Raw genomic sequence first — 12,889 nt, forward strand, 5'->3', positions numbered from 1 at the left:
GCTTTGAATAGACCGTTTGTGTGTGACAGGCCTGCCTCTGAAGCCATACTAGCATTTCACATGATTATGAAAACAAGTTAAATAAATAAAAATGCAATTCTCAAACTCCCAACGTAAATTTAAGTCATTGTGTACTAACTTGCAGACCTAATCTCACCCAAACAAGTGTCTCAAGTGACTCTAAAACCCAGCGGTGTGACTCCACATGCCTAATGGAATAGATCCAAAGGACAAAACGATTGCCCTCTCAATGAAAACCCCACACCACAAGCTCTGGATCACATCAGCCTCCTTGGAGGGAGCCGATTGGAGCCAACGTGACACCTGAGCCCACCCCCCCACACCCCCCATGCACACTGTTCCACTGAATTCCGTACTTGTATTTCCAAGGGAACAAAACTGCAGCATCCAACTGGCCTCCTATGAACTTTTCCAGAACATTCTATCTGCCCAGGTATGTCTATGCAAGGCTGATACTAGTTAATTACCTGAATTAAGGATTTCATAGCCTAGAAGGGTGTTCTGTACTACACGGTTTATAAATATTCATTCTGCAGAAGGGAGGATGCAGAGAAAGCTGGTTTCCAGCGGCTGCCTTCGCGGAAAACTACTCAGCAGTAACCGCGTGGCCGGCTGAGCGCCTGGCAGAAATGCTCCCTTCCACAAAGCTCTTTCTCCAAATCCACGAAAGTGTCTGCTGCACCACTGGCTGCCTTCTGCCTGCCGTGTCAGGGGCAGCCGGAAGGTGACAGGACACATGCCAAGCAGATAATCAGTCAATACACTGGTTAGGTCCCGTCGATCAGCTGGCATTGTGGGGACTAATTAGACGATAAAATGTGATGAATGTGTATTAAAGCCAGCGCCCCGGAAGCTCCCACGGGTCCTTTCCCATTTCCTCGCTGACCTTTTAGAGCTCAGCTTTATTGTATGTGAGTGCAATTAAATCAATTTGTCAGATATTTGCATTAGTCTGGCTTGTTCAGAATTCAATTATTCAGTGTCACTTTACTGCCCTTTGGAGGCTGTGCACTGGCTCATTTTCAAGTGGTGGGTCCAGGCAGGACTCCAGCCTTGAACGGCTTCCCTCAGAGGCATTTCCGAGGTCCCGAGGGCCCAGGTCTCAGGAGACAGAATGGGGTGGCTCTGCACTTCCTGAGTCCAGTTCTGACTCTGCCGTTGACGGCTGCCCAGGAGACCTAAACAGGCTGTTTAACCTGGGAGCCCGTTTCCTCATCTGCCAGACGGTGTCACCTCACTTGGGTTCCCTCAGAAGCAGACCCTGAGGTCGGTGAGACTCGGAAAGTGGCAGCAGCTCACACTGGGGAGGCCATGAGGCAGATCCCTTAGAGAGCAGGTCACCACGGGGGGACACCCTGAGCTCAGTCCCTCTGGGGGCCCCTGGGAGAAGGAGCAGAATATTCGCCAGGATCATCCCACAGGAGCTGGGCAGCCGCTGTTCATTACTCACCAAGAGCCACTTACTGGCTCACCAGGTGGGGCCTGAGCAGCGCTGGCTGAGTGAGTCCTGAGGTCAGAGAGCATCTTCAGGCCGAGTCCCAGATGCTTTCAGTGAGAAGCCTGCGGATACAGGGACACGGCGGGGCACCAGTGACACCCACGACAGGGACCCACCTCACTGCCACGTCACAAAGTGGTGATATGCGTCAAGTCTGAAATCCTGTGAGAGGCACAGAGGAAAGAACTCAGGAGTCACAGCTGGTTCCATTATTGGTGGAAGTATGTAAACGTACGAAAATAGCTTTTCCTCCACACAGAATCTGAGTGTGATCCTAAGTGTGTGGCAAAGGGAAAGCGTCCGCACTATATGCCTTCCTGGGAGGAGGAGGGGGGAAATCATGGAAGGCTTTGTGGAGGAGGTGATATCTGAACTGGGCTTTTAAGGATGAGTAGGCGTTCACCAGGGGACTACAGACATGCTGAGCAGAAGGAATGGCATGTGCTGTGACACAGACAGGACACGGTTACTGTTCAGTGACCTGCTATCGTTGAGAATGGCTAAAGTGTGGGAGGAGAGGGACCTTTACATCATGATATAGAACTCAAGTCATGAGAGAAGTTCTGCATCATTCCAGGGCATTACAGAATTCTCCTATAAGCAACAAGGGGTCACTGGATCTATCAACGTAAAAGTTTTCACAGGCTCTGGAGTGACACACAAAGGAAGCCATTTTTACAGCACTAACTGGTCCCAAAGAGCCCTGCAGAGTGACAAGCGCCGGGGGGGCGTCTCACGTGGGAAGCTGCTCAGGTTCCCGGGAGCCACGCGCTGCCCGACTTCATGGGGAGCTGGTCAGACCTGGCGCGTCTGCAGACACAGCACAGCACCACACGCAGGGCGGCAGCCACACGTGGTCTGCACTGTGCCGCCGCCCAGGAAGTCACCGCTGCACCTTAAAGAGCACAGCTGTCACAGGAGACATGGCAACACCACGCAGGCCCAGCTGCCATGCTCTGGGCGGCTGACCAGGCCACTGGGTCACTTCGGCTCTGCTCTGCCCATTGGGCTGAACTTCCGGACTGACCAGCCCACCTCACAAAACGCATGGAGCTAGTGCCAGCCGCCCTCCTCTCCCACTGGGCCACCTACCTGAAATCCCAGTGAACCCACGGATGCCACACCTTTCTGTTGAGGACAGGAAACTTCCCGACGTGTTCTGTTTACGACCTGCCTCTGCATCCCCGGCCCGGACTCCCGCAGCTCCGGTCAGCCCCGCGCATGGCCACCACACCCCCGGACGGGACAAAGGCAGCGACGGGCACATGGGCCTGTGTTCTCGCACCCCAAACGGGGACAGAAGCCATCCAGGGCCTGGCTCAGGGAAGGAGGACCAGCGCACCGCCAAGCCCCCACCAGGGCTGGAAGCAGGCGCTGGGGAGTCGTCAGAGCCTCTCTCTCCATCCTCCCCTCACCCTCCTCGCTCCCTCCTTTCCTGCGGCCAGGTGGCCTTTCGTGTCTGCTTCCACGCGTCTACTTTGTCCCTCTCCCAGGTTAGCTTTGGCCGTCCATAGCTGCCAAAATTGCAAATTCACGTTTCAAAATAACCAGCAGAAAATAAATCACATTTCTAATCCAATTCCAAGTTCCTGGGAGGGAGAACGTCACCGGTCCGTTTAGGGTCAAGTGTGGCCAGGGGCAGGAGTGCATGGTTCCAAAACGGCCCCCAGAACCCACCCCGTGTGTGGGGGCCACATTTCTCCCGGAGGAGGGCCTGGGGTGGGACAGGTCTTAACCCTCGGACTCTGCGTCTCAGTCACAGGCAGTCCTGGAAAACGCCTTTCCACTCGGAGAGCTCTTTAATTTATTGGCAAACTTTATTGTAACCTCTCACACCAGGCATTTCTCTGACTCACAGAGGAAAGCAGGAAAATGGAGTTCCTGTGTCTGTACTTCCCTGACAGATTTCTGCACTAGGACGATGAGTGGAAGGGGAGGCGGGGCAGGCGAGCTCAGGAAGTGCATTACTGCAGTCTGACAGATCAGCTTGGCTCACTAATTTAACTAAAGATTATGGACTCTTGTAAATTAATTTCCGTGAAGAAAGTGAGTGAGTCAAAGGCTCAGAGACATGTACGAGTCTTAGGGAGGCAGGGTAGAAAAAAGATACTTTTCAATGAGACACTAAACTTAATTTCTCGATGCTACAGTCTTCGGAAATACTGGATGAGCCTGACATAAAAACTTTAAGTACACATCTTCCTTCAGGCAGGTGAACTTTGAATTTATTCTCAAAGTAATTTTTTACGGGGACAGAGGGTGAACTCTGTGTTGTGTACATTTGGGAAACGCCCAGGTGTAAGGCTGCTTGCTAATCAAGATATGAGGTGGCGACGGGATCAAGGACAGAATCAGCAGATCCAGGCTCCAATCCCACAGTTTGCTGGTACTAACTTCTTTGAACCTCAATTTGCATCATCTGTGAAATGGGGGTAGTAATAGAACTATCACCTCCGAAGTATTGCTATAGAGCAGGGGTGTCCAAACTGCGGCCCGCGGGCCAACTGCGGCCCACAATCCATTTTTAATTGGCCCGCAGCAAATTCCAAAAATATATTTAGTTTACTTAAATAAACCAAGTGAGGCAATACGTACTTCACCTCGAGTGAGTGGCCCGGCTGTTTGTGTATTTACCACATATGGCCCTTGGTAAAAAACGTTGAAAAAAGTTTGGACACCCCTGCTCTAGAGATTCAGCGAGACAGTGAGTGTAAAGTAACTGATGGCACCAATCCGGTGCAGCCAGCGGTCAATGACTGGCCCTGTTACTCTATTGTTACAACTCGGAAGAAACCGCTGTGCTGCACGGGACGACAGAACGCAGCTGGGAGTGGTTCTCACTTTCACCTGACTTCTCCAGGCTCCCAATTCCTTTTCTCCCCCTCGGATTTCAATCTCAAGATCTAGGACCTGAAGCCGAACTCTTGTTGCCCTAGTATTTGTCCACAAGACAAGCTAACCACACTGGCTCCCAGACCCAGCCTTTGTGACTCTCCAAATGCCTCAGACGGGCCCCACTCAACTTCACACCTGCCTGCTTCTCTGGTCTCACTCCCTCGGCTTATTCTCTGGCGGTGACACAACACCCAGTGGCGCCTGCACCATATTATGTTCTTTCTCGCTTCTATGCCTTCACGCATGCCTTCATTCTACTTGACCATGAGTGACCACTGACATGGGACTGACCTACCAAATGTCACAATGTGCCACCCATCTGATACTTAAAACAGCTCAATAGTGGTGAAAAGATCAGTAAAGTCCAATACTGTCTCCTAACAGATCAGTGTGTACATAGGAATTCAGTTTGGCTTAAAGGGGATACTTGGTCTCCGTGATTAAACGATGAGACACCCAGTTCATGGCACTGGGACAACTGCACGTCCTCTTGAGAAAAAAAGGAATTAGATTCTTATCACCTCGCGCACACACACACACACACACACTCGCACACAAACTACATGTAAACATACACCCAGATACATGAAAGTACAGTAGGAAAAATAAAGCTATTAAGATACCAAATGAAAACACAGGAGACGATGTTTATAATCTTGGAATCAGAAAGACTACCTAAGCAGAACATAAAGCCCAAAGCCCTTAAAAAACAGGTAGTGTTTTAACTACATAGAAATTTAAAACTTCTGAAAGACAAACGAGACCACAAACAAGGTAAAAAGAGCCTCAGAAACTAAATGCAGTAGAAAAGGCAGAGGAAAGAACTAAAATAAGAAGAGTTCCAATAAATTACTAAGACAAATGATCCGTGTGAAAAATGGGCAAAGGATTCAAACAGGAATTTAAGAGAAGAAAAAAATACAACCTGGACAAGACAGAGAACATATTATCAGTGAAATGCAAATGAAAATGTCTAAGTAACAGTTTTTGCCCATCAGATTGAAAATTTAAAAGATTAATAATAACCAGTGCTGGTAAAGATTAGAGAAACAGAAATCCTCACACACTGTTATCTGGAGTGTAAAGTGGCATAATATAATTATAAGGCAATTTGGCAGTACCTGTCAAAATGGTAATTGTGCACACCATTTGACCCAGAAATCCCATTTCTAGGAACTATCTTACGGCTATCTTACCACATGTGCACAGAGATGTACATATGAACATGTCAACTCTAGGTTGGTTCACAACAGCAAAACACTGAGAATAACGTAAGTGTCCACCGAGAGGGGAATGCCTAACAGTCATGGGGCAGCCGTACGTGAGCCGGCGTCGTCCTGGCTGTCAGCCTCCTGATACGCCTGTTACCGAGCATTCCCTGCCATCCCCACACAGCCGGCTGCTACAACACCACATCCAAGCTGGATTCTTACCCAGCCTACAAATGGTTGCCGTACGCAAGGTGCTCTAAGCAGTGTCTGGCACGCAGTTGGAACACAAGCAGTAAGAGCAAGGCTCTGTTGGTGTTGGCGTACTGGGCAGCCAGGGATGCAGAAAGAACTACATCTATGAGCACTGAAATGAACAGGTCTTTTCAGATATAATTTTTAAAAATCAAAATACAAAAAAATACATCAACCTCTACTTCTGACCAAATGGAATACCAAGGGTCAGATTTACCCTCCCACCTGAAACAACCAAAAAATGGACAAAATACATGAAAAAATGGTTTGTAAGACACTGGACACAGGCAGCAAAGAACACTGAACCGGAGAGACAGGAATCAAAGAGTAAGGATTTGTGGGCCATCACTAAGGCAGAACTTTGGGGGAAAAACTAGAAAAGAAGGAAAGTCTCAGTCAAGAGCCTCAGCTTCCATCTTAAAAACTAGAATAAGAAGAGCAAACGAAATCCAAAGTAAGCAGCATAAGAAAGGCACCAATAAAAATCAAAGTAAAAATGAAATAGAAAAAAAAAATCAATGGAACCAAAACCTTGTTCTTTGAAAAGACAGATAAAATTGATAACCACCCAGCCAGAGAAATCAGGGGAGGAAAAGACAGAAAACGGAAATTAACATCAGGAATGAGAAAAGTTAAATTACAATGGAGTCTAAACATATTAAAAAATAATTATGAAAATACTATAAACAACTTCATGCTGAAATATTTGACAACTTAGGTAAAACAGACAAATGCCTTGAAAAACACCAACGACCGAAGTTTACTCAAAAAGGAATAGGTAACTTGAATACCCCTAAACCTAGGAAAGAAAGTGTGATTGTACTAGAAATCTTTCCACAAAGAAAATGCCAGGTCCAAATGTCTTCAGTGGTGAATTCTATCAAAATGTAAGCAAAAAATAACAGCAAGTTTTTGTACAGACTATTCCAGAAAAGGGAAGAAGAGGGAAAACTTCACAGCTGATTCTATGAGACGAACATCATCCTGAAAGCAAAACCAGGTAAAGACATTATAAGAAAACCTAAGACTGATGATATCACATAAACGTAGCATGTGCAAACATTCTTTACAAAGTTTTAGTCACCTGAATTCAATAATATGTAAATAAGATATATATACATCATGTCCAAACGGAGTTTTCCCAAAAATGCAAGGTTGGTTGAACATTCAAAAACCAATCCATGTTTAAATATAAATATCTGTAAGTCACAATACTAACAAACTGAAAAGAAAAAAATATATTATCATCTCAATAGACATAGACAAGGCATTTGACAAAACCCAGTACCTATTCCTGATTTAAAAAGAAAAAGAAAAAAACATCCAACAAACCAAGAACAGAATAGGATGGAGCTTCCTTACCCTGATTAAGGGCAGATGCAAAAACCTGCAGCTCACATCATGTATAACAGTTAAAGATGAGATGCTTCCGTTCCAGGATCAGGAGCAAAACAAAAACATCCACTCTCACTACTTCTCTTCAACACTGAACTGGGAATTCTAGCCAGGACAATAAGCCAAAGCAAAGCAATAAAGGGCGTTCAGGTCGGAAAAGAAAAATAAAACTGCCTTTCTTCACAAACGACATGATTGTCTATGTAGGAAATCTGACATCACCTACAGAAAAGCTACTAGAATAAGTGTGTTAAGCCAGGTTGCAGGATACAAGGTCAATAACAAAAATCACATGTATTTTGATAAACAAGCAATGAACAACTGGAAATGGATAGTATTTTAATACCATCAAGAAATATGAAGCACTTAATAAATCTTTTTTAAAATGTGAAATACCTGTACACTGAAAACTACAAAACATTGTTAAGAGAAATGAAAGAAAACGGAAATAAATGGAGAGACATATAGTGTTTGTAGGTGAGGACATTCAAAGTATTTAAGATGCCAATTCTTCCCAAATTGATCCTCAGATTCAATACAATCTCATTCCAAAATCCCAGCAGGATCTTTATGGAAGAATTGACAAACGGATTCTCCGATTCATATGGAAATTAAAAGACCTTAGAATAGCCAGCACAACACTGAAAAGGATCACTAAAGTTGGAAGAGAACTAACACTACCTAAATTCAACACTTATTATAAAGCCTCAATAATTAGGATAGTGTGATATTGGCATAAACAAAGAAAAATAAATCAATGGAACAGAACGGAGACTCCAGAAATATATCCACACACATTTCAGTAACTGATTTTTCAACCGAGTTACAGGAGCAATTCAGTGGAGAAAGGCTCTCTTTTCAACAAATGGTGTTGGAATAACTGGAAGAACATGATAGAACATGGAAGAATTAACATGTGAAAGAACTAACATTAATAAAATAAAATAAAGTTTGTCCCACACTTTGCACCATACACAAAAATTAACTCAAAATTATTATAGATCTAAATATAAAATATAAAACTATAAAATTCCCAGGAAAAAAATCATAGGTGAAAACTTTTGTGACCCTGATTTAAGCAAAGATTTCTTAGATACTAGCAAAAGCATGATCAATATAAGAATAAATTAATGATTAGACTTCATGAAAATTAAAAACTTCTGTTCTTCAAAAGAAACAGTTAAGAGAAAGAAAAGACAAGCCACAGAGTGGGAGAATATTTGCAAATCAGGTATCCGATAAAGGACTGTGTCCAGAATACATCAAGAATTATCAAAAGTCAACTAAAGAGAAGAACACACCCGAATTTTTTAAACTGGGCAGAAGATTTCAGCTGACACTTCCCCACAGAAGGTATATATTGGAAAATGAGTCCATGTCAATATGCTCCACGTCATTCGCCTTTAAGGATACGTGACCTACCACCACAGTGAGATGCCACTGGCTACCTAGGAAACAGTTAAACTTAAAGAGTCTGGGATACAAGTGATGGTGAGAACGTGGGGGAACTGGACCTCTCACACCCCACCAGTGCAAATGGAAACGGTGCAACCACCACGGGAAACAGCTTCTTACAAAGGTACACATATGCCTGCTGTGAGTTCCAGCCTTTCCACTCGCAGTGATTTAGAAGAAGAGTGAAAGCGTGTACTCTACAAGGATGTGTACACCCGCCATCACAGCAGCTTTGTTTGTGACAGGCCCAAACTGGAACGCACCCGAAAGCCCATCAGCAGGTGAGCGGATAAAGAAACACTGGCATGTCCAGTGCATGGAATATGCTTCCGCAGTGGATGCAGTGAATTATTGATGAAGGAGTCTCAAAATAATTACGCTGAGTGAGAGAAGCCAGACAAAAACGAATACACCTTGTGTGGTGCCATTTAAATAAATCCTAGGAAATGCAATTCACATTTAGGAGTTACCTAGGGGGAGGTGGGGGGGCAGGAGGGCGGGGTTACAAAGGCACAGGAACCTGCCGGACTGTGGGTGTGTGAGGACGCCCAGGTGTATGCAAATGTCAAAATGATGGGACCACATTTTAGTATGTGCAGTTTATTAATCACAGGTCAGTTAATCCTCAATAAAGTTGCCAAAACACCATATGTAGGTGACTGAAGTGTGTGTGTGTGTGTGTGTGTGTGTGTGTGTGTGTTCTGAACAGAGGCTGGAAGATTTCACGCCTGCCAACAATGGTTGGTGACCTCTGGGCACAGAGCACTCAAAGGGGGAGGTCCCTGAAAGAAGACTCGCCGCGTGCACATCACGGCCACGCAATCCCTTACACGAAGGTGTTCAGGGATAATTTGTGCAGTTTTCATCATAAACCATTAAAGACACAGCCAAAGGGGGCCGCTAGTCGCACCTACTGCTACTGAGAAAAAGCCTCCTGGCTTCAGGTGAAAACGTAAGTGACAGCATAGAGGCTCGGCCTCCACCTCGGTGAGAGCAGGTGTTTGGGAGCGCCGTGCAAACGTTTCCCTTTAGTGACGAGTGATTTCGTAAAGTGTCTTAGATCCGGGTTCCATGAAGACACCATGCCGTTTATGAAGTGTTCGTAAGTATGCACCTCACTTCTAATACTGGGGGTGCAGTGGGGGGAGCATCAGGGAGAACAGTGGACCACGAGAAGGAGGAAAAGCGAAGGAGGAGGAGGAGGAGGCACTGGCAACGATGGTCACAGTGATGAAGGAGGAGCAGCAGGAGGAAGAGAAGCAGAGGGTGCTGATGGGTAACAATGCTGGGCTTGTGGCGCTAATGTCACCTTTGTGTGTCTTTGATGGTCGGCGGGGGCTGCTCCCTAACATGACGGAGCCCAGCTGCCACGGACACGGGGCGAGAGGCAGTCACGAGTTTTGGACGGAGGCTAAAAGCCGGACACTTGGACTCAGCTAAAGAGAAATTAAAACTCCATCCCAATGTAGGTCTGACTTCTCAGGAATTCCCCTGGGGTCTGCAGATGAAGCCCATTACAGCCAGATTGCTGTGACCCCCCAAAAGTGCAAGTCACCCTATTTGCAACAATGCGGTGCTCCCCAGATGTGTCATGTATTACTTAACTGTTTCTTCAGTCGTAGTTACTAGTATGTTGGTGTTTTAACCAGTCTTCTTGGGTCATGAACAGCAATGATTACAGCTAACACGTTTGATCCATGTAATTAACCCCAGTGCGCATAACTGAAACCAGAAGTCATATTCTGACTATCACAGTGAAGACCGATGGGCTTATCTCGCTCGATCCACATACGCCTGCGGTAGGTACCGCAGGGCCCTCATTCTGTGATTGGCAATTAGCCCGAGGCTGCCCACTGGGAAGTAGGCACCACCAACAGGTCTGAGCCCACGCACGACCCAGCACTTCTGGGGGCCACGTGTGACACTCTGTTGGCCTCCCCAAGTTCTCCCTGACGACTTATCCATCACGGGCCCTTTCTCGCCCCTTCCCCCAAGATGACTTTACAGAATTTACAGTAATTATCGAATGTCAAATGCTTTATTTGGACAGAAAATAACAAAGATACACTGTTTTCCCACAAGAATCCATCTCCTTGGGTGGACAAAGAAAGGTTGGGTCTCCCTGCCTCCCCTTCGTTCATCCATTTGTTGCCACAAACACGTATGAGGAGGCTGCACAGTGACCGACTCTGTGCCGGGGACACAGGGTACCAAGAGCACGTCCACCCTAGATTAGCGCAATCTGCCAGGTCAGATTTCCCACGGATGGGCTGCAGGCATGCTGGAAGCTCACTCCCTTGGCCACCAGGCCACCAGGGGCCTTCAGGTGGGATAAGCCCTCAGCGTGGTCCTCTCACACGAGCAGCCTCACGCACGCGTTCCAATGGGCCACGCACATGACATCCCACTTCTCACGTGACACAAGTGGGAAGCACTAGAGGACTCTGACAGTCAGACAAGTGATGACAGTTTTCATGAGTGCTTACTGTAAGTTCGTTTCTGTTCTAAGTACTTTACACATATTGCCTCATCTTCTCCTTGTAACAACACTTCCCCACTACGTATACAGCTGGGTATCACCTGTCACCCATTCAAATATCATACAGAGCTCTAAATAAAATTATTCCATGATCCCCTTCACGCAAAGTCTTGACTAAGTTGCTATTAGATTTTCTCTATGCTTCCTTACACAGTGACTCTATCTACATGTCTGTATCTGTACATCTACATTTATATCTGTACGTCTATCTTTCTAGACTGACAATAAATAGATAGATAGGTAGACACATAGATACATAAACAGACACACAGACAAATACGTAGGCAGACAGACAGGTGGCCGTTAGGACGTCGTCGCCGCACGGTTCCGAGCGCTTCCTGGAAAAAGCCTCCCAGATGCTCACCGTCCCTCAGCACAGAGGTTGATATAAAGAAAGCATCAATCAATGTTTGTTGACATTTCCAAGAAAGTGTAAACACAGCAGGAGAAACAGAAAATATTACTCTCCAATAAAAAAGGGGCCTCAGACCTGAGCAGTGGGGGGGAGGGAACATAAACACATAAACTGCGACTGAAGAATTTCCTAAAAGCAGAGAGAGCTGCCCAATCGAAGGAGGCTGTGCACGGCAGAGAAGGGAGCCTTACTCCACTTATCTTAATGCCAGCCTTGGGCAGAATGCAGAAAACTGCTGACTGCTGGGGAGATGGTGTAATCTAGCAACCAAGTGAAAGAAATCTGGCTTTGAAACAAGGGACCCCGAGTGGAAGAAGAGTTAAAATATTTATAAGCATAAAAGCATGTGTTACGTTGCTCAATAACCCGCGGGCCCTGCAGCCGCTGAACAGCCCCTGCAGGGAGGCCTGTGAAGTCCTCCCAGGAGACAGGGGGTGAGCATGTGCGGGGACACCCACTCTCTCCCCAGCGAAACTCTCCTCTGTCACGGTACATGTTTGTCCTTGCTATCACCAGCAAAGCCTTTTTCTGCTGAGCTTTAAAAAAAAGAACGAAAAGAAAGAAAAAAGCAACAGGAGAGAGAAATCCTATTTAACCAACTGCGGAGGGTATCTCCTGATAATTGAGCTTGGAACGCGGCGAGCTGCCTCTGCTCTGCCAAGGTCATGGCTGACTCTCGGCTGGATATCAGGCAAGGGGGCAGGAGTGCAGAGCAGGGAAAGTGGCTTTCCTGCATCATGGCTGCTTCAGAACCATTTCACAGAGAATGCGTTCCTTGTGGAATGCTTAATAATCTTCGGAGCCAAGGGGATGACAGCTAAGATTACAAACTCAGAAAAGACTCCAAGAAGAAGCAGTGAGCCCCAGCCCTGCTGATTCTGTGGTCATCAATCCCACAGACACTACCTGGGGCAGGCGGCGGCTGCTCATCTGACTGTGCGAGCAAAGCAGGCCCTGGAGTCTGCACTGGAGGGCGGGCAGCATGGAAATGAGGCAGCTCTGGGGACAAGCAGAGCAGAGCCAGCCCAGTGACCCGCTGCTCCATGCGACAACCCTCACCCCCCAGTCACAGCCGGTTAACACGGGAAGAAGGGAAGCAGTGCTTACAAAAGTCCCGGGGACTTGATGGTCCTGACTTCATTTCAGTCTCACAAGAACCCACCAGAGAGGCGTGATTATCCTCATCTTCTCGTTGAGAAAATTAAGTC

The sequence above is a fragment of the Rhinolophus sinicus genome, linkage group LG18 (assembly GCF_036562045.2).
Source record: "Rhinolophus sinicus isolate RSC01 linkage group LG18, ASM3656204v1, whole genome shotgun sequence".
Taxonomy (NCBI): Eukaryota; Metazoa; Chordata; class Mammalia; order Chiroptera; family Rhinolophidae; genus Rhinolophus; species Rhinolophus sinicus.